General features: G+C 33.8%; 1 protein-coding gene and 1 pseudogene across 7 annotated transcripts in view; one reads left to right on the top strand and one right to left on the bottom strand.

Annotated features, from left to right (window-relative positions):
- The window catches only part of LOC145268679 (protein sidekick-2-like), a 363,221-nt gene that overhangs the window by 184,938 nt on the left and 154,838 nt on the right, over positions 1-23,445 (bottom strand). The gene's annotated exons all lie outside the window — the stretch shown is intronic.
- LOC145268894 (5S ribosomal RNA) lies at positions 23,322-23,438 on the top strand (annotated as a pseudogene).

Raw genomic sequence — 23,445 nt, 5'->3', positions numbered from 1 at the left:
TATATCAACATGTCAAGTTGTCGATCGTGGAATTATCAGTCAAATTGCTTTCTATACTTAGATCGAAATGTTCGCTTAATCTAAATATGTTATCGTCTAAACATAGCACGGGTTTATCATATATATCACACACGCACACACATATATATACCTGCACGCACACACACATATATATATATATATATATATATATATATATACCTATACACACACACACACACACATATACCTACACACACACACACATATATATATATATACCTACACACACACACACACATATATATATATATACCTACACACACACACACATATATATATATACCTACACACACACACATATATATATATACCTACACACACACACATATATATATACCTACACACACACACATATATATACCTACACACACACATATATATACCTACACACACACACACACATATATATACCTACACACACACACACACACACATATATATATATATACCTATACACACACATATATATATATATACCTACACACACACACACACATATATATATATACCTATACACACACATATATATATATACCTACACACACACACACATATATATACCTACACACACACACACATATACCTACACACACACACACACACATATATATATACCTACACACACACACACACACATATATATACCTACACACACACACATATATATACCTACACACACACACACACATATATATACCTACACACACACACACACATATATATACCTACACACACACACACACACACACACACACATACATATATATATACCTATACACACACACACACACACACACATATATATACCTACACACACACACACACACATATATACCTACACACACACACATATATATCTACACATACACACATATATATCTACACATATAAGAGGTGGGTGTAGTTTGCTTATATACATATATATATATATATATATATATATATATATATATATATATATATAATGTATATATACCTACACACACACTAGCTGGCTCGGTCGTACAATACGCTTACACATAATATTTTAATGCAGATTTCGTATGTATTATCATAGAATTAATTTTCTTTGGATTATTATATTACGAGGAATATTTTTTTTCTCCGGTGGACTAATTCGCAAATAAATGAATAAAAATAAAATAATGACAATGTCGTTCATCGAATTCCGTCTGTGTTTATTTACAATATCACGTCAGCTGATATTTAGGCTTGACGATCTGTTAAATAGGTTTTCTTCTCTTATAGATAAAAAAGAAGAAAAAAAGAAAAACAAAGAAAAACAAAACAAAGAAAAAAAAGGAAAAAAGAAAAAAAAGGAAAAAAGAAAAAAAAGGAAGAAAAAAAAGGAAAAAAGAAAAAAAAGGAAAAAAGAAAAAAAAGGAAAAAAGAAAAGAAAAAAAAGAAAAAAAAGAAAAAAGGAAAAAAAAGAAAAAAAAGGAAAAAAAAGAAAAGGAAAAAAAAGAAAAAAAGGAAAAAAAAGAAAAAAAGGAAAAAAAAGAAAAAAAGGGAAAAAAAGAAAAGGAAAAAAAAGAAAAAAAGGAAAAAAAAGAAAAGAAAAAAAGGAAAAAAAAGGAAAAAAGGAAAAAAAAGGAAAAAAGGAAAAAAAAGAAAAAAGGAAAAAAAAGAAAAAAAAGGAAAAAAGAAAAGAAAAAAAAGAAAAAGAAAAAAGGAAAAAAAAGAAAAAAAAGAAAAAAAGAAAAAGGAAAAAAAGAAAAAAGAAAGGAAAAAAAGAAAAAAAATGGAAAAAAATGGAAAAAAAGAAAAAAAAGGAAAAAATGGAAAAAAAGAAAAAAAAGGAAAAAAAGGAAAAAAAGAAAAAAAAGGAAAAAAATGGAAAAAAAGGAAAAAAAGGAAAAAAGAAAAAGAAAAAAAAGAAAGAAAAAGAAAAAAAAGGAAAAAAATTTTACAAGGGAATATTTTACGTTACGCCGGCCGATGTAATGCAAAATATTCCTCTGTAAAAATTCTTGTCACCTATGAGAGAAAGGCTATTTTTAAGAACAGATTTTAACGATTTTCGATACTTATTGGATGAATTTTTGTACAGAACAAATCTAAGAACACTGCCAGACATATAAATTACCTTTATGTGAAATTTGAAAAAAGATAAGCTCAGCCGTTTCGGAACCTATGCTCTCTCATATATATATATATATTTCTTTTCAAGGAAAATAAGGTAAAAAAATCCCGATAAAAGTGCTCGATATGTTAATAGAGCGGTATATAATTTTTTAATCTTTTATTGAGCCCATAATAAATTTACATTACTGTTTCCATTGGATTTTCACCCCAGGAGATGAGGTAGAGTACCAATTTCATCAGAATTTATAGGTGGACTGAAATTTAAGCTTACAGAAATGGATATAAAGTTATTGGGGGGGGGTATTAAATAGAGAGGGAGGTCGTGTGAGGAGGTTTTATAGTAGAATTTCAGTTGTGAAAAGACGCTAAAGAGCTTCTATTAGATACGTTTGAAAAAAGAAAAAAGAAAGAAAGCTGGGGTATATATATATAGCAGGGAGACCCAGCGTTGCCAGGGATCGAATGAGAATCAACAGATGTTCCACACTTCCAATAGTTTTATTGGAATCGAAATCAGTGAAATTCCCCCAAAGAAACACATACAGCTGATCGCTGAGGCTGATTAACAACCAATCCGCGACACTGACTTCCAGAAATAAAGAAATAAATAAAAAATACAACAGATAAAAGTCCTGCCGAATAGTTGTATACGTTTCTTTTTATTTTCTCCCTTGAAGAGATACTACTCTCGAAAATTGGGGACATCAACACCTACCATCTTATATGACACACTATGTCGGAAAATAAACGTAATTGAAAATTACTGAAAATTCATTCTAATATTCACATTCTAGTCTGTCTCTGCTTTATCGTTATTTTCATGGAAGTGCTCGTCTGAGCTCCAATCTATGCTCCCCCCCTCACCAAACTTTCACGAGAAACACATTTAGCTGAAAACAACACTATCAATAATTTCCCGCACTCTTTATCTGTGCCTAAACCTAAACGTAGATTCCATGGACAAAGTTTCTTTCTTAGAACTGCACGCCTGTGGCACTCACTTCTGTTTGCCTGCTTTCCAGCTGACTACAACATGGTCGTCTTCAAGTTCAACACAAACAAGTTCTTGATGAGCTGTTCCATTTAGTTAACAAATTTATCAAATTTCCATTACTAACGATTGTGATATTGTTCCATTGACTACTGTACACTCTTTAACCCTTATCCTTGAGTGGCTGCTGGGCCTTGATAAGTGGTGACACCTATGTAAAAAAAAACTAACTAGTATTTTATAAACTAACAGTGTTTCCTACAAATTGCATTGACATAGCCTTCAAATAACTCCTTTCATAAAAAGCTAAATATTTAAGGGTGATAACTCTTATTCTAACTGTTACAATAGGAATAATCGTCCTTACATAGTCTCTTCAAGTTTCCATATGAATAAAATTATGCTACCATTTTGAATGGTTCTGTGTACGTGTAATTTTCGCCTTTACGTAACTCACATTATTTTAAATTCTTAATTTAATCTAAAATGATTCCCGTACTTGGAGAAGATCTAAGTCATTCACCGAAATATCAAAATTAGCAGGGAGACCCGACGTTTCTCGGGATTGAATGATCAACAAATGTTTCACAGTCCCATATTTTTTGCTGTCACCGAAATCAGTGGATGCAGATAATATTTACTGTTTTAAAAGGAATTAATCCTTTATGACCCGAACTATGATGTAAATGATTAAAAAAATATATTTTGTTAATTTTAGTTATGACCTGAATTATGATGTAGATGATTAAAAAAAATATTTCTTGTCAATTTTAGTTATGACCTGAATTATGATGTAGAAGATTAAAAAAAATATTTATATTTAATTTTAGTTAGTTTAATCCTTTATGACCTGAATTATGATGTAAATGATTAAAAAAAATATTTCTTGTTAATTTTAGTTATGACCTGAATTATGATGTAGAAGATTAAAAAAAATATTTATATTTAATTTTAGTTAGTTTAATCCTTTGTGACCTGAATTATGATGTACATGATTAAAAAAAATATATTTTGTTAATTTTAGTTATGACCTGAATTATGATGTAGAAGATTAAAAAAAATATTTATATTTAATTTTAGTTAGTTTAATCCTTTGTGACCTGAATTATGATGTACATGATTAAAAAAAATATATTTTGTTAATTTTAGTTATGACCTGAATTATGATGTAGAAGATTAAAAAAAATATTTATATTTAATTTTAGTTAGTTTAATCCTTTGTGACCTGAATTATGATGTACATGATTAAAAAAAAATATATTTTGTTAATTTTAGTTATGACTTGAATTATGATGTAGAAGATTAAATAATATTTATATTTAATTTGAGTTAATTCAGGTCATAAAGGGTTAAACTATGATGTAGATGATTAAAAAAATATATATATATATTTGATTTTAGTTAGTTTAACCCTTTATGACCTGAATTATGATGTAGGTGATTAAAAAATATTTTTTGTTAATTTTAGTTATTTTAAGGTGTAATGATGCTATGATTGTCTTTAAACAGAATGAAAGTATATTTCAATAATAATAATAAAAAAAAAAATACCGAACTAATACGTACAAGACGTGTTTGAATCAATTCCTACTTAATTTATGCCGTTTTATTCATTCATTACAACTGAACGAATTAGTTAAACCAGGTCATAAAGGGTCAACTGGATACGTTTTACTTTTATTTCTACTGTTATATAAAAAGAACTGTTTGTATCTGCGTGCGTGAGTTCATTCTCTATGGACTAAAAAACGGCTGAGCCGATTTTTATGAAATATTAAAGCAATATCAACGAAAATTATATCTGCATATTATTATTACTATGGGGCAATATTAATTTTAGTTGCTCGTATTCGTAAGTCCAAATCCTGTTCGAGACATTTTTTATTTCTGAGTAATTTTCCAACGTACGATAACTGTAGATAATTATTTGTTTATATAATGCAATAATTGTCCACTTAAAACGCATATCTATGGAAAGATAAATAAACTTTAGTATATGCAGTTGAACAAGAAGTTCTTTTAGTCGTACAAACATGATCTTATATAAAAGATGCGTCGTATTTCTCATTGCTACACTTTACACATACACATATTATTCAAACACTACCTTGTTTGAATATATGGTTAAGTGGCAGTTTTAGTCATTTAGAACTGCTTTAAAGCTTCACCGCTGTATCACAGCTCGTCAGTGTGGCTAGGCAAGCAACTACCTCAAGCCAGGATCGAAACTCGACAGTCGGCACTTCTTACCGTTATGCTATTCGACTGCTGCTATGCTGGGCAGTGAATTAACAATATTTTGACATTGTCCAAACGCTTAAGCTCAATTTGTTTACACAAAGAGCATTGCTTTATACGCTAAAGCAGTTTGTATTGTCTGTTCCACTTCTCAGTAACTACTGTGCCGATCTGGTTGAAATTTCGTATGGACCTTTACTATGATAAAGTACAGTGAACTAAGTATTACGGTATTCGATCGGTGCACAGTTAGATTAATATTTAATGCAAAAATAAACGTAAACGTATTCAACTATCAATTAGGCATGAAGTACACCTTAGTCGATGGGATATAACTTTTGCCCGTTTTTAACGAACTGAGTATATTATAATAGAAAAATGCGAGCATGAAAAGTAATATGGTTAAGCTTAAATATGGAAAAGTAAAAGACTAGTTCAACCAAATTTCAAACAATTATTACAGTTTATAGATCACCTTCTCAGCTATATTGGGGAAAAAATCTCTTTCAATTTTTGTTCAGTAAAACAAGTCATGATGAATTTTCTGGTGTTCAAAATCGCAAAAATATGTAAGGCCGTGAGCAACGCTTTTCATGACTGATTTCCATAGCAACACCGTCGCTTCAGCGACTACGGTCGCGAAAATAGAAGTCGTGAAACAAAGAATGAAAGCATGAAAGGGAGATAATTAGGGGTATTTTATTGAAAGCAGACGAGTGCCGTACATTTTTATTACATATGTGTTTATGGGGGCAAAAATAAGACTGAAATTAAACAAAGAACAAGTGAATTTATTGGAAAACTGGAAAAATCATGGATTACAATAGAAAAATGTGAGCATGAAAAGTAATATGGTTAAGCTTAAACATAGAATAGTAAAAGACTAGTTAATACTGGAAAAGAAAAGGACAAGATATTCTAGTAAAAAAATGTAATAAATTTTATAACTTAAAATATTGCAGTAGTAAGAATTTTTTAAAAATTCCATTTATAACATTATATAATCAATACTTAATGCTGCAATATTTTAAGTTATAAATTTATTATATTTTTTACTAGAATATCTTGTCCTTTTCTTTTCCAGTTTCAACAACTAGTGGCCCTAGGATATGTTTTTTTTTTTCAGGTTAGGATGTGAAATATGTTTTTCCGGACCCTGGTTACGGTATTTTCCCCGCCTTACGGTGCTATTCATGTTATTTGATTATATACGTGTGTATTATGTATTTATGTACTGCATTTTTTTTTACTAATTTTTTATGCCGAATCCTGGGGTTCTAGTGTGTGTGTGTGTATATATATTCCCGAATTTATATAATAAACATGTTTTTGAACTATATATTCCTTATAATATAGTTCAAATTATAAATAATAAGCTCAATGGAGATCTAGTCCAGCCTTCAGAACATATGTACTGGTAAGCAACATTCCGTAAATGATTTGTACACTGATAAAATGAACCAGATAACCCACGACCACAATGAAACACGTGTAAGGTATTTATGGAAGAATAGTAGTAAGTAAAATGATGAAATAATAAAAACAAAAATCATGATTATGGACGGGTTCTATTTTTAATATTACTCCCAATGCGTGTGTGAATAGGAATGAATATATATATATATATATATATATATATATATATATATATATATATATACACACACACACACACACGTGTGTATGGGCGTGGCCCAGAGGCTAAAGAATGAAAATGGAGAATTGTACGTTTTGGTTTTGATTATAGATGATGATACCCAAGTCATATATATATATATATATATATATATACATACATACATACATACATACATACACGTGTGTGTGCGTTTACTATTTTTGGAAAGAATGCCATCCACGTGTTCGATTACAAAGAAAACATCAATATAAGAGCTTAATATTTATTTATTGAAAACCGTACAGAAGGTCAGAAAAACATTGGTACCTTCGGTTTCAAGTCTAACATAAGGGAACCAGTTAATGGTAAATAATGTTAGGCTCTTGTCAGCCATATTGTTTTCTGTTAGGCTTGAAACCGACGGTACCAATGTTTTTCTGACCTTCTGTATAGTTTTAAATAAAGAAATAAATATATATTATGGCGTAAGTAGAAAATATACAGAAAAAGCGAACATAAAAAACAGAAAATATACACAAAAAAATTTAAAAAAAAAAAAAACGTATTTTTTCACAAAACTAACGATACATTATGATGTAATCTAATCTATTTTCAAACTATCTCCTCCGATACTAAAAGTCGCAGAGCAGCGCTAAGGGCCTCAAATGACCGGGCTTTTTTTCACGGGCTGTTCTTTTATCGGTCTTTAGTCAATTAAAATTGTTTTTAAGGGGTCAAAAATGGGTGAAAATTGAAAAAAATCGTTACATATTTTGTATATTCATCTTAGTTTATTTTTAATCAGTTTATATGTGTCACATTTATACAGTGGTAACGTCACCAGCTTTGAATGCTACAGTTTTGGTTCTAGCTAACGGCACTTAAATACTTTTAGCTTTGAAAGCACGACTATAATAATATATACGAAATCTGGACAAATTAAAATATCATATTTAAGCGTATTTTACGCCCGGGCCAAGTCACCGCCCCACTAGTACATTATCTAAAAGGAATTTTTGTGTGTATGTGTGTGCGTGCATGTATTTGTATGTCTGAGTTTGTTCCCTATCGACTCCCAGTCGGCTGGGTTGATTTTTTTGATATTTCACACAAAATGTACTTTGTGTGCTTGGCAGTGTTCTTAGATAGGTTTTGTATCAGAATATGTTCGATAAGTATCGATAATTGAAATAATCTGATGAAAGAAAGAATAAGCGATTTTGATCAAAGTTAACGCCTTACACAGCCTAATAGGTCAACTCTTCCAGGCTTTGCCTCCTCTCTTTGCTTCCATACATTTATATCAGATCTACCTCTGCGTTCCATTTTTAAAAAGAATGTGTCCTATATATTATCAGACCTGACGGAATGGTTAATTGTAGATATAGACCACTTCATACTCCCGAAAAAATTCCAGCAAAAACCTAACAGCCTTCCTGCTGCTGCCATTGTGCACAGAAATCACTTTTTCCATTGCTTCCAACGTAAAAGATGTACTGAGACTAAAGCTGGCTTTAGGACTGCTAGCAACCACTGTAAAAGAGTAATAAAGAACGTGAGAGTTGTACGCTCAGTCCATTATGTCCATAGTAGCTGAGCAGCTGCTTTGGCAAATAGTAAACAGGCTCCTGAACAGAAGCGTGTGCTCTATCCCAACATCATTAATGGACCTGAGATAATCTCATCAGCATCAGACAAAGCCGAACGTTTTTGCCAAGAACTTTGCAGCTAATTCTACCCCATGCGACCAAGGCCGTCAACTCGCTGTATTTCCTCCTGTGTCAGAAAACACACTATGCAACATACAAATATCTGTGCATAATGTTGCCAAGCTAATCAAAAACCTCGATTCCAGTAAAGCAACTAGCCGTGACGGTATTCCAATTATAGTGTTAAAAAAAAGCTTCAACCAGAACTAGCTCCTATACTTACAAAGCTGTTTAAGCGTTGCCTTAAGGAGAAGTGCTTCCAAACACCCTGGAAAATTTCATCAGTATGCCCTGTATTTAAGAATTCAGGTGATCGGTCATCTTTCTCTCAGTACAGATTAATAAGTCTCCTGCGTGTCATGAGCAAGTTGCTGGAATCCATATTAAATAGAGAAGTAGTCAACCACCTCAGTGACATGCAATATGGTTTCAGTTTTGCTAGATCTACAGTAGATGTGCTAATCGTTATATCTCATAGAATTAGCTAATATTTCAACAGAGGCAACCTTTCTAGGGAAATTGCTCAACATATCAAAGGCCTTTGATAGGGTATAGCATAAAGGTCTACTTCAAAAGATCCCCAGCTATGGTATAGCTGGAAATATCTTAATTATTAAATCATTTCTCTTATAGCTTCATAAGAGTAATGGTTGATGGGCAGAAATCAGAAGCTCACAGTATTAATGCTGGAGTCCCTCAGGGGTCCATCCTGGGCCCCAACTCTCTTCCTGATCTATATCAATGATCTCCCAAACACACCCTTAGATCATTCTTAGACATTTATGCTGATGACACTATCATCTATGGCAACAAATCAAAGGCCGTAAATGATCAAGTTCTCTGATTCTCTCTCCTCTGATCATGAGCTAGTGGTACAATGGGGAAAGAGGTGGCTTGTTACTTTTAATACATCTAAAACCAAGCTTCTATCTTTACATCACTAACACTAATCCCTATCTGAAATTAATTGAAATGAATGGCTCTTGTCTTAAGGAGGCTCCATGTTTTGACAAGATTCTGGTCTGATCTCAGAATGGAACATGGTCATCAAATCTGTTGCCAAGGTTGCTGGAAAAACGGTGGGATCCTTCTACTGCTCCAGTAGATATCTCGCTGCTTATGCAATTCTCTATCTATATAAAAGCCAGGTACGTCCAAGGATGGAGTACTGCTGCCACATTTAGGTAGAAGCTGCTAGAAAGACCTCATCCTACCTTGACAGAGTTCAAAGTAGACATCATAGCCTAGTGCGGGATGCCTTTATCTCTTCCCTGCAACCTCTTTCCCACAGAAGAGCCTGTCTCTGTTTTACAGTTATTTTCATAGCAAGTGCTAATCTGAGCTCCAATCTAGTGTCCCCCCCACCAAACTTTCATGAAAAAAAACACTCGTCTAGCTGAAACCACCATCAATAATTTCCCTAACTCTTTATCAGTGCCTAAACCTAAACGTCGATTCCATGAACAAAGTTTCTTTCTTAGAACTGCACACCTGTGGAATTGTCTTCCGTTTGCCTGTTTTCCAGCTGACTACAATATGGTTGTCTTCAAGTCCAACGTAAACAAATTCTTGATGAACCGTCCCTTTAAGTAATCCAATTTACCAAATTTCCACTACTAACGATTACTACGATATTATCTCATCGACTACTGTACACTGAATAACCCCTATCCTCTAGTGGCCTCTGGGCCTTGATAAGTGGTGACTTATGTAAAAAATAAATAAATAAATAAAAAAAATAAAAAAATAAAAAAAAATAAAATAATAAATAAAAAAAATAATAAATAAAAAAAATAATAAATAAAAAAAAATAAATAAAAAAAGAATAAAAAAACATTACGTGCATTTGAGAAGTTTTATTGCCACACAAGCTGATAGGTCCAACATATGCAATCAACAGTAGGTTCTTTGATATAACAGGGCCGCATTCGAAATGAATATTTCTGGTAAGGGCACAATTGAAGCATGATACTTGACTTTTTCATTTTAATCTTTTATTCAAGCCCTTATATATAAAAAGTAATTATAAAATCAACAGTAGGCTCTCTACAGTGCAATGCAGACAATCTATTTTGGATTAAGTTATAGCGGGGAGCATGAGGAGCTTCCTTCCGGTGCAATGCAATGGCGGGCCACCAACTAAAGCAAGCAATCGATGGATTTGATTGAAAAATTATCGATTTCACCGATATCGATGACAATAAAATATGGAAGTGTGAAACGGTCGTTGATCCTTATTAAAGACCGAGCAACTTCGGGTATCCTTGCTAGTTACATTATGAAAGCCAACATTTTAGATATAGAATAAATAAGGGTAGCCAGGCGACCAATGGGTCGCCTAACATTCCCAATCTTTGCGTTTAGAACTCATCGACCTCTTACTTTTCTCTCCCTCCTTCCCCACCCACACACATTTCTGATATTCAAGTAGAAGGAAGGAAAGAATTATCCCAGGTGATTCCAAATTACCTTTTTAGGTAAATCCTATTTTAAGAAACGGAATGAAAAGAAAAAGAGAATAGATTCCTGAGTTAAATAATAAAAGAAAAAAAAATGGGAGCTGTTATCTGAGGCATTTGGAAGAGAAATCTGACAGTGAAATCCAACACCATAATATACGGGGTAATCTGGCACTGCCGGGGCAATATAAGATCTCAAAGCTGTGTGTAACGCATTTCACAATTTCTAAGACGAGGATTGGTAATTATTATTGACACTACAATTCTCATCTTGGTTGTTATATATACACAACGCTTCGGTCAGTGTTATTTTCGACTTTCTTTGTAGTACATCTTTTAAAAGTTAAAAATCTTTATGCTTCACCCGGCGGGAACCAATATGGTATTTCGAACTTCAGAGTAATATTGTCGAACTTGGGGAAACCTCAAACCGAAAAGAAAGAGGGAAAGGAAAAACGAAACGAGGGAAAGGAAAAAAAAGGGAAAAGAAAAAAAGGGAAAAGAAAAAAAGGGAAAAGAAAAAAAGGGAAAAGAAAAAAAGGGAAAAGAAAAAAGGGAAAAGAAAAAAGGGAAAAGAAAAAAGGGAAAAGAAAAAAGGGAAAAGAAAAGGGAAAAGAAAAAAGGGAAAGAAAAAAGGGAAAGAAAAAAGGGAAAGGAAAAAAAGGGAAAGGAAAAAAAGGGAAAGGAAAAAAAGGGAAAGGAAAAAAAGGGAAAGGAAAAAAAGGGAAAGGAAAAAAAGGGAAAGGAAAAAAAGGGAAAGGAAAAAAAGGGAAAGGAAAAAAAGGGAAAGGAAAAAAGGGAAAGGAAAAAAGGGAAAGGAAAAAAGGTAAAGGAAAAAAGGTAAAGGAAAAAAGGAAAAAGGAAAAAAAGGATAAAGACTGGAGATATAAAATTTGCAGAAAAGGCAATAAAATTCGAAATGCCAAAAAAAAAAAACAAAAAAAAAAAAATGATTAAGAACTACAATGTCAAATCGGAGAAAGTTAATTTTAAGTATTGCCCGAAAACAACTTCGATAAAATATTTCTAATAGATTGAGATGCCTTCTCTATGTTGTCCAACTGTCTCCTAAAGCAGAGTAATAATAACGCATGCTTCATAAATACCAAGCTTTAATTCTCCATCTGACCACACGTTTTTATAGCTTGCCAAAAGCAGAAATCGCTATCGGTATTCTGTGATTTATCTCGCCATCAAACGTTTTACCAAAACTTTTCTGTAACTTTTAACCTCCTACCATCAACCAAAATTTTTAGTCAAGCAGTTGTATATACTAGTTGTCGGAACGAATAATCGGAATCGGAAAAATCAGGGCTTTCGGGGGTATTGGAATCGATATCGGAAAAAACTGTGCCCATTTTTCGATGCCCAAAACGATTCATTTAATTAACTTTTTTGGTACTCCTTGGGCGTTGAGTTCCATGGCGACCAGCAGAAAAATTTAATGGGTAAATGTTTACTTTAACTACAACAAAACACCGACCAATAATTTTTTTTTTCGGTTTTCGGGGTCGCTGACAACGAATCTGATATTCAAATCCGTCGGAAATTTACCGTTTGCATGGTATTAACCCCTGAACCCTTGCACTATTTTGTGCAACTCACTGCCATCGTTTCTGCTATTCTTACATGCGCGACACCACCCGTCCTCCTGCCCCTGCAGCGTCCTACCCCCTAATCTAAACAGAATTTTTTGGAAAAATTAAACAGTTCTTCTGCTCGGTGTATGTCGGCGCGTTACTTACGGAAAAACGGTAAATTAAACTGCAGAAGCACGTGTTAAATATTGTACAAGTTTTATAATTGAACCCTCCTCCAAATAAATGAAAAAAAACGAAAAATAAAAATGCTTTTGTAGACCACACATGAAAACATAATTTTTTTTTTAGATCAATTAAAAAAAACATCAAAAACTATGTAACACAGAAAAATGAACCACATTTTGTTTTCGAAAACTTTCTTATTATTTTAAATGTCTGCTTAAAAATGTTTCCGCGATGTGACAAGTTACCTTACTACGCACGTCTATGTGGGAATGCATCATGTAAGAATAGCATAAACGATGGCGGTAAGTTGGCACAAAATAGTGCGAGGATTCAGGGGTTAATACCATGCAAACGGGTTTGCATATAAGATTCGTTGTCAGCGACCCCGAAACCCTAAATAAAAATAAATTTTATTGATCGGTGTTCTGTTGTAGTTAAAGTAAACGTTTACCCATTAAATTTTTCTGCTGGTCGCCATGGAACTCAACGCCCAAGGAGTACCTAACTTTTTTATTATTTAATTTTGTTTAAAACAAAATCTTCCACTGCTGGTGGTAATAATCAAATAATAAATATTTATCGATTTTAAACGAACAGTAAAAAAAAGTCTATAGATCCCCTCCATTCACACACGTATGTTTTTTTACGCTTGCAAAAAATATATGTGCACAATTAACACGTGTTTGGGGATAGTTAAATATTTATTTATAAAGAATCGGAATCAGTAATTGTATTGGAATCGTCCCATCACTAATAAGTACATATTAAGGCGGGCAGTTCTTGGAAAGAAGCTTTGTTCATGAAATCTGGATTTAGATTTTGGCATAGATAGAGACTGGGGGAAATTGTTGATCGTGGTTGTAGCTAGTCGAGTAATTTTTTTGTGGAAGTTTGGCAAGGTGGAGTCATAGACTGGAGCTCAGTCGAACACTTGCCATGATTTTTCAGGTGTTGTACAGAATTCAATATACTTAAAAAAATACAGAAATATCTTTACAATGTACTAGTGATGAGACGGTTCCAATATTTTTCCCACTCTGATAAAAGTACCGATTCCATACTAAATTTGCGATTCCGATACAATTACCGATTCTGATTCTTTATAAATCTTGAAATATTTAACTATAAAATTGTTATTTTGTCCCGATTACCATAAAAACACATCTTAAATGTGCTTATATTTTCTCAAACGTAAAAACACATTTGAAATGTGCCTATATTTTCTCAAACATAAAAACACATTTGTGACGGTGTGATCTAGAGATTGTAGTCTTACTGAAAGTTTGAATCAATAAATATTTATTATTTTATTATTACTACAAGCAGTGGAAGATGTTTCTTTAACCAAAATCAAATTAAAAAAATAATAATTAAAAGGAATCTGTTTTTGGCATCGGAAAATAGGCTAAAATTTACCCTACAAAGCTCCTATTTTTAAAATTTACCCTAAAAAGCTCCTATTTTTCTGATACAGATTAATCATCCCAACACTACAATGTACGTTACGGAGCGAAAAGATATTCCAAATACCACATAAAAATAGTTATAGAAATAATTATGTCTGCCCCTATAAAAACTGGGTTATCGTTGAGCACTGTATGTCGAAATTAAATAAAGTTGGTCCCTTAACTCACGTGCATAGATCGTAATGTTAAAATCATTTGATCACTCTAGACCTACTTGAATGACATTTACGCTTCATAATTGTTAATTTCAACTAAATCCTTCTTGTGGTTCATGCCGGCCGAGAGGCTTGTTCCTTGCTAATGAAGTCAGAGATGGCTTTGTGGCCAGGTTCGAACCCCTCGACCAGTGGTAATCGTGACTCCCTATACTGACGATTCCCAAAGGGATGAAACACTAGTGCCTGTAGGTAATAAAAATAATTACAGTAACTAACAGGACCTGTGGAAATTCCACAGAGTACTCATTCATATGTAATATATTGATGTTGGCATTCTGTAAATGTTCAGCGTAAATGGAGTCGCCCTGATATTATTGTAGCAGTTTTGTTAAAACTGCAAAAGTATCTATCTAAACTAGCAAGGACACCCAGCGTAGCCCGGTCATAATGTACGCTTGAATATGATTATTTTAATTCTTGCAGATTTCCTACGTATTATAATAGAATTCTATCGACTTTAATATATGTTATAAAGTTGCGATTTCAAAAAAATAAAAAATATATCCATATGACTTGGGTGCATCAGCTTGAATCGAAACTGAAACCAAAACCTATGAATTCTTGGTAAAATTATTTATTAAAAAAAAAAAAAAAAAAAAAGAAAGAAATAGATTACTGGAGTGCCATCATGTTTAATCGAAACCGAAACTAAAATTTATGAAGAATTCTTGGTAAAATTTATTACAAGAAACGGAAATCCATAATTAAACGACAGTCACTCGGATGCAAGCGTGACACACAAAATAAATAACACACGTTATCCTATTTATATATAGATAATTTTATATGAGAAAGAGCGAGAATATTTTTTTTTAACGGTTAAAAAAATTATATATGTGTGAGAGAGAGAGAATAATTTTTTTTTTAGCGGTTAAAAAAAAAATTGTAGCCATTACTAGGCTGATTTTGATTTCTATTTTTGAAGAGGTTGTTAAGGGACAGATAACCAGTGATGAATTTTAAAAATGGTGGGACGAAACACACTATCCTTGCTTCCTCAAAATACGATTTTCCTAGTAACCCCCCTCCCCCCCCAATAAATAAATAATAAAAACAAACAATAAAACAAAAAAATAAAAGCATGACAAAAAACATGACAAAAAAAATTTAACAAAAAAATAAAATAACTAAAAAAAAATAAAAGAATAAAAAAAAAAAACCCTCAAACTATTTGATTAATTTATATTGAACCACCACTTTCCATACTTTTTAAAATTTTCAGACCCCAAGAATATAGAAATTCCAATTTTTTCTGATAAAAAAAGTGTAGGGAGTTGGTTTAACGATCGTAAAGGGAATATCAGGCAAAGGAGAGGCGGTCCCAGTATCTTGGCTTATGATCGTCGGGCTATACTTAGTAACCAGTGATGAATTTTATAGATAGCGGAGCAAAACACGCCATCTTTCTTTCCTCATAAAATTTGATATTAAAGAAAAACAATCATGCTTGATCAACTTTCATTGAACCAATGAACCACCACGTTCCATATATTTTTTTGTTATTGTTAAACCCCCAAGAATGTAATGCCTCCACTTCTTTTCTGATTACAAAATGGGAGATTAGGGGTTTGATGTCATAACTATCATCAAGAGAGGAAACACAAGACGGGGGGGGGGGGGTCCCAGCATTTGCAGTTATAATCGTCGGCGTATATTTATCGTTACTGATTATCGTAGGTGAAAATCTTGACAAGAACGTACCAAAATAATTCGTAGATGAAATCTACTTGGGCGGCCCCTCCCCCAAGTAGGGGGTTCGCTAGACTTCGGGTTGGGGAAGAGGGTTGTGTCATTGACATATTTTGGGATGCTGGGTTGGATTGGGTAGTTGTAAATGAAAACATTAGAAGACAAGGGAAACTAGTTTTTATTTTTGTTGTTTGGAGATTTTTTTTTTTTTAAATATTTTTTTATGATTTTTGTATGATAGTTGTGAACAGCATAACGTGATGACCTGACGAGATTTTGAAAGGTTTAGGGTTACACGAGAAGCACATAATATTTTTGGAGTTTGGAATTGAAATGGGGTGAGGGTATTTAAGCGAGAGTGAGAGAAAATATGCATTTTAAAAATTAGAGATGGAGGGGTGGGGGGAACAAAAGACACGAAAGGAGGGGAACAAAAGACACGAAAGGAGGGGACCAAAAGACACGAAAGGAGGGGAACAAAAGGGGAAAGAGGACAGGGGGATAGAAAGAAGAACGGGAGCAACAGTCAGGAGGAAATAAAGTAGAGGAGTGTTGAGTTTGTGTTGTTTAACGCCATTAAATAACCTCTGGAGGTTATTTAATACCAAGAAAAGGTTTAATTGTTTTTTTTTCTTGAGGTATGTATGTTTTTTTTTAAATATTCTTTTTAAGGTATGGGTTTTATTTTGTTTTATTTTTTAAGGTATTTTTTTTTAAATTTTATTATTTTAAGGTATGGGTGTTTTTATACATTTGTTTCGTATGTTACATTTTTGTTGATGTGATTTGCATGTTTTAGGTATTTTTGTATTTCTTATAGAATGAAGGATTATACATGTTTGGTTTTTCCGATTTGCTGTAGCAAGGTAGAGGAAGAAGAAAGGTGAAGGAGAGAGAGGGGTAGGGGGGATAATAAAAAATGGATGCTGAAGTAAAAGCGACATTACTCAACCAGTTAACTAGTTGAGGTTAAACTGAAGAAAACAAAAATTATATATTAAGGAAAAACGTGGGTTTTAAAGTAAAAATAAAATGCAAACTTCTCGCGGGATTTGATTAGATTTTTATACTTTGACGAATATTACAAAAACAGGTCGTCGAGATAAAACCAGAGTAAACATTTCACGAGGGACTTCATTAACTTATAATGAAGCGGAAGGAGACAAGCGAAACAACAAAAAGGAAAAGAAACAAGAAAATGAAAAGAAAAGAAATATGTGGAGATCTACTCCTAAATAGCATCTAGGTTAACGTGATTGTTGGCATGTTGCCCGCCTACAACACTCCAGCTATGTAAAGAAATAATAATAATAATAACTAGCGGGACCTGTGAAAATTCCACAGCGGACTCTTTCATATGTAATATACTGATGTTGGCATTCAGCGTAAATGGAAACGTCTTGTAGCTCTTTTATTAACACTGCAAAAGTATTTCTCTTTCTCTCTCCCAAACAATAAAGTTGGTTGGTTGTTTTTGTATTACGGCATATCAACCCTTTTCGGGTTATTTAATGCCGAATCGAAAGATTTTGAAGAAAAATTTTTTTAATAGAATATATTTGTTGTTTTCAAGTCGGTTTCTATTTAACCCATAGTTGGGACCCTAACAGGTACTACCACTCCGAGTCAGAGTGGACCTGGGAGCAATGGTAATTAAAGGGTGGCTCCACACTCCCCAAAGCCCACAAGCTGGGGCCTCAGCACTGGATATAGTTTAAGGTCATATCCAGGACCCCCATTGAAGGACTTTTACCCTCTGCAGGGGGGGGGGCAGTCGGCGTATTCTAATGCCCCACCGACAGGGCCACCCAAACAATAAAAAAATGTAAAAAAGAAATAAACAATGAAAAAAAAAAAACAAAAAAAAAACAAAAAAAAACAAACAAAAAAAAAAACAAAAACGAAACAAATAACTGCTGTAGATATTATTACAAAATATAGAACTGCAGTGATGCATCAATTTTTGTCCCAAATATTTTAAATTAGAAAACTTATAGCGTCTGCCGGCCGAGAGATTTGGGTTATCGTTTTTTACCATGGAATAATTTAAAATTAATTATTTCTTAACAACTTTTGCATTTACCAGAAACGTGATTGTTGACATGTTCCCGCCTACAATACCCCAGCCATGTGAAGAAATAATAATAACTAGCGGGACCTGTGGAAATTCCACAGTGGACTCTTTCATCCCTTCCCTCCCTATATATATATATATATATATATAATGAACTCATTTTTCCCCTGTGATTTTGACCTTAATTGGATTGAAAATCAAGACATTTCATGCAAATGTAATATGCACAAACTGCAGCACAATACCTGAGGTGTGTTATAGGCATATTACCTGTCCACTTCCTCGATAATCATAGATTCCTATATTTTTGCTGGTGAGAGTGAACTGCCATAATCGGTTAAAATCAATGGAAGTAGTAAAATCTTTTCTCTCTAATTAATTCCTCCTTCTCTCGCCACCACTTACACCGTTTCCGAAATCGTTCACAAGGAACAGTTACGAAGGAACGCCGGTTTGGGGTTTCTTCGTAGTTTCTTAAAAAACTGGAATGGAGTTTTACCGTGCCTTTCCGTTCTATGTTTCCTATTGGGTGAAACGCACCACGGAATTAACCCTTATAATATTATTTTTAGTTGTGAATTATCAGCATAGCAATCCAGTCTCATAATATTGTCCACACTCCACCCATATTGCTGTCAGATCAACGTTTTAAAACTGATAGAAAATTCTTACGGCAAGTTTCTAATCTTTTTCATTATAGAATGTGTATCTTTTTCGATTCAAAATTTAATTTAATACAACCATTCACTTCTTGCATGTTAAGTTACTTGAAATCACTAAACTCAGCTGCAGTGCTCCATGGCGGAGTGGTTAAAGTGCCGAGCACTTCACATTATATTTTCACGTTTGCGCTGACCTACCGTAGTCGTTTTTTGTTTTTTTTCACACTTTATTTTCCAACTTCGCCTCAAGGTCTCGCATTCGATTCTTCCTACTTACCTACCAATTTTTTTTTTTTTAAACTCCAACCCAGAAATATACACCTGGGCAACGATTTTTTTTTATTATTCTTTTGTCTTGATGTATCCAAAACCACACACCTCGAAACACCCGGGCAACGCTGGGTACCCCACTAGTATGTAATATACTGAGGTTGGCATTCAGCGTAAATGGAGACGTCTTGTAGCTCTTTTAATAATAATAACTAGCAGGATATATATATATATATATATATATATATATATATATATTATTTCCAGGCAAACAGCCAACAAACCGAAAGTCCAAGACTCGAGGTTCGCCCACATTTAAGTTCATCAGTTGAACATATGTTGGATTCGAAATCCAAATCTCTTGCATGCGAAGCGAGTACTATACCACTTGAGAAACCACGCCACACTCAAGTGGTAGAGTACTCGCATTGCATGCAAGATACGTGGGTTTCAAATCCCGAATCTGGATATGTTCAACTGATGAGCCCAGATGGTGGCGAAACTAGAGCGTTACACTTTCGGTTTGTTGGCCGTCATGGCTCTTATAAACTGCGACGTTGTTTGTGAAAATAAGTATATCTCTCATATTCTGAATACATACATATACACGTATATCCCCACCACACACACGTATACGTCCAAGAACATGGAGCGACTATTCAGATCTAAGGGGACTTCCAAACTCCCAGAAAATAAATCATTCCGAATTTAAAAAAATGCTTCAATGAGAAAACAAAATATTCTACTTTCGGGGCGACGGCAGTTAGAGAAAGCTATCAAATAATAAAGAAAAAAGCAAGTGTACTGTGGAGAAAAATGCCAGAAAGTGACCTTCAAATGTGGCAAAAAAAATGTTTAGGACTGAACAAAATAGTTTCCTTGTTCGAGTCTGTTGAAGTTCTGGCGCGAAACCTGGTGTAAATCAACCTTTGAATATAGAGGACGATATTTTGGAGAAAAGCAGAGTACAGGAGAGAGAGAGAGAGAGAGAGAGTTAGAGAAAAAGAGCGGGAATAAAAAGTAGAGTGAAGGAGAGGGTGGGGTGGGGAGAAAAAAGAGTAAAGTAGAGGGGGGGATAGAGTAAAGGAGAGGTGAAGGAAAGATTAGCGGGAGGGGGAAAGAGACAAGGAGAGGGGGAGAGAAAAAGAGGGAGGGAGAGAAAAAGAGGGAGGGAGAGAAAAAGAGGGAGGGAGAGAAAAAGAGGGAGGGAGAGAAAAAGAGGGAGGGAGAGAGAAAAAGAGGGAGGGAGAGAGAAAAAGAGGGAGGAGAGAGAAAAAGAGGGAGGGAGAGAGAAAAAGAGGGAGGGAGAGAGAAAAAGAGGGAGGGAGAGAGAAAAAGAGGGAGGGAGAGAGAAAAAGAGGGAGGGAGAGAGAAAAAGAGGGAGGGAGAGAGAAAAAGAGGGAGGGAGAGAGAAAAAGAGGGAGGGAGGGGGAGAGAAACAAGGAGAAAAAGAGGGAGGGGGAGAGAAAAAGAGGGAGGGAGGGGGAGAGAAACAAGGAGAAAAAGAGGGAGGGAGGGGGAGAGAAACAAGGAGAAAAAGAGGGAGGGAGGGGGAGAGAAACAAGGAGAAAAAGAGGGAGGGAGGGGGAGAGAAACAAGGAGAAAAAGAGGGAGGGAGGGGGAGAGAAACAAGGAGAAAAAGAGGGAGGGAGGGGGAGAGAAACAAGGAGAAAAAGAGGGAGGGGGAGAGAAATAAAGAGAAAAAGAGGGAATGAGAGAGAAATAAAGAGAAAAAGAGGGAATGAGAGAGAAATAAAGAGAAAAAGAGGGAATGAGAGAGAAATAAAGAGAAAAAGAGGGAATGAGAGAGAAATAAAGAGAAAAAGAGGGAATGAGAGAGAAATAAAGAGAAAAAGAGGGAATGAGAGAGAAATAAAGAGAAAAAGAGGGAATGAGAGAGAAATAAAGAGAAAAAGAGGGAATGAAAGAAATAAAGAGAAAAAGAGGGAATGAAAGAAATAAAGAGAAAAAGAGGGAATGAGAGAGAAATAAAGAGAAAAAGAGGGAATGAGAGAGAAATAAAGAGAAAAAGAGGGAATGAAAGAGAAATAAAGAGAAAAAGAGGGAATGAGAGAGAAATAAAGAGAAAAAGAGGGAATGAGAGAGAAATAAAGAGAAAAAGAGGGAATGAAAGAGAAATAAAGAGAAAAAGAGGGAATGAGAGAGAAATAAAGAGAAAAAGAGGGAATGAGAGGGAAATAAAGAGAAAAAGAGGGAGAGAAATAAATGAAATTCATTATTTGGTCAATCAGCTCTAGTGTTCCGATTTCCTTAATCTTCTCATTATTCCTCAGACACCCTGCCTTCCTTGAAAAACTGATGCTCGATTCATGCAAGATAGTCCAAAAGCAGTCTGAAGCATTCCATACATTTCTGTAGCATTTTCCTAATTTTAAAACAGAATTTTATTGCATATCGTTCTTCTAAAGTGTGCTCACGTCCAAAGTGCATTTTTGAAATTCACCAGCTGTGAAATCAGGTTTTAGTAGGGTGTATTCCAATTCCTGCTGTGGTTGTCGATTTGAACCTGTAGTTATAAAAATTGGTACGTCATCTCATAAGATGTATATCAATAATAAACTGAATTTGCAAGAGTCTACAACAATTTTGAATGCATGTAAAACAGATCTGGAAACTTATTGAAGGCACTTAATGTCTACCCCCACCCACCCACCCACACACGCACCTTACCCGGCGGAAAGCATTTGCCATTTTTCTTTTTCTTTCAAAATTTGCCATTTGTGGATAATAACTCGGTATTTTATCTGAACGAGCAAAGCAGAAACACATTTTAACCAAACGTCCCTCCCCCATCATAAGTCACGGAGAGGAACTAAGAGAAGAAAGAAACGACACCTTTGAATTATATTCTTCTATTTTTAGGGAAAAACACCCGAGAAAAATAAAAATGGAGGGATGCAGGATGAAAATAAAAAATAAAATAAAAAATAAAATAAAAAATGTTGATAAAAGGCTGAAATCGTTGTCCCCTGAAAAGAATATCCTTTTAGTAAATATTTAAGAATTTGGTTATTAAACGGCATAGCAACCTTTTTTTTTTTATAGGGAATTTTGTCATTTTTATGAAACTATGTAGGTTTAAGATTTTTTTTTTTTTTTTTTTGGCTCAAAAGCTAAGTCTTGGAGAGAACTTGAATACCTACTAGACTATATATGAGAAAGAAAGACAGGGAGAGAGAGAGGGACAGAGAGAGAGAGTCTACCTCAATTTGTTTACATAGTTCAACACACAAATGAGAATGTCTAATATATATATATATATATATTTTAACAAATTGAGGTGCATACACACACACCTCAACACACACACACACACACATATATACACACACCTCAATTTATTCACATATGTGTGTGTGTGTGTGTGAGTGTGTGTGTTGAATTATGTGAATAAAGGTGTTTGTGTATGCATATATATATATATATATATATATATATATATATATATATGCATATATATGTGTGTGTGTGTGTTGAATTATGTGAACAAATTGGAGGTGTGTGTGTGTGTGTATGCACCTCAATTTGTTAAAATATATATATATATATATATATATATATATATATATATATATATATATATACGTTTTATTTTTTATTACCGTATCTTTCTGTTAAGTTACATTATTGTTTCGGCTACTCGGCCGTTTTTTTTTTTTGCCGTCTGTAGCGTCCTCAGACTTTTACAGAAAACCGGGTTTCTGTAAAAGTCTGAGGATGCTACAGACGGCAAAAAAAAAAAAAAAAAAAAAAAAAAAAAAAAAATACGGCCGTGTAGCTGAAACAATAATGTAACTTAACAGAAAGATACGGTAATAAAAAATAAAACGCATATTTGCTCTACAACAGTATTGAACACTTTCTTCAGTTTTTATTAATTAACATCTCCACTAATATATATATATATATATATTATACATATATGTATATGTGTGTTGAATTATGTGAACAAATTGAGGTGTATGTGTGTGTATGCACCTCAATTTATTTTATATAATTCAACACTATAGAACATATACGGCATAATCACGTTGACACACCGGTTCTCGTCGGATCACCGAAGTTAAGCAATGTTGAGCCTGGCTAGTACCAGATGGGTGACCATTTGGGAATTCTAGGCGCTGTATGTGCTCTCCA

This window comes from Euprymna scolopes, chromosome 44 (assembly GCF_053919585.1).
Source record: "Euprymna scolopes isolate OS-2025 chromosome 44, ASM5391958v1, whole genome shotgun sequence".
NCBI lineage: Eukaryota > Metazoa > Mollusca > Cephalopoda > Sepiida > Sepiolidae > Euprymna > Euprymna scolopes.
This window is presented reverse-complemented; position numbering and strand designations above follow the sequence as displayed.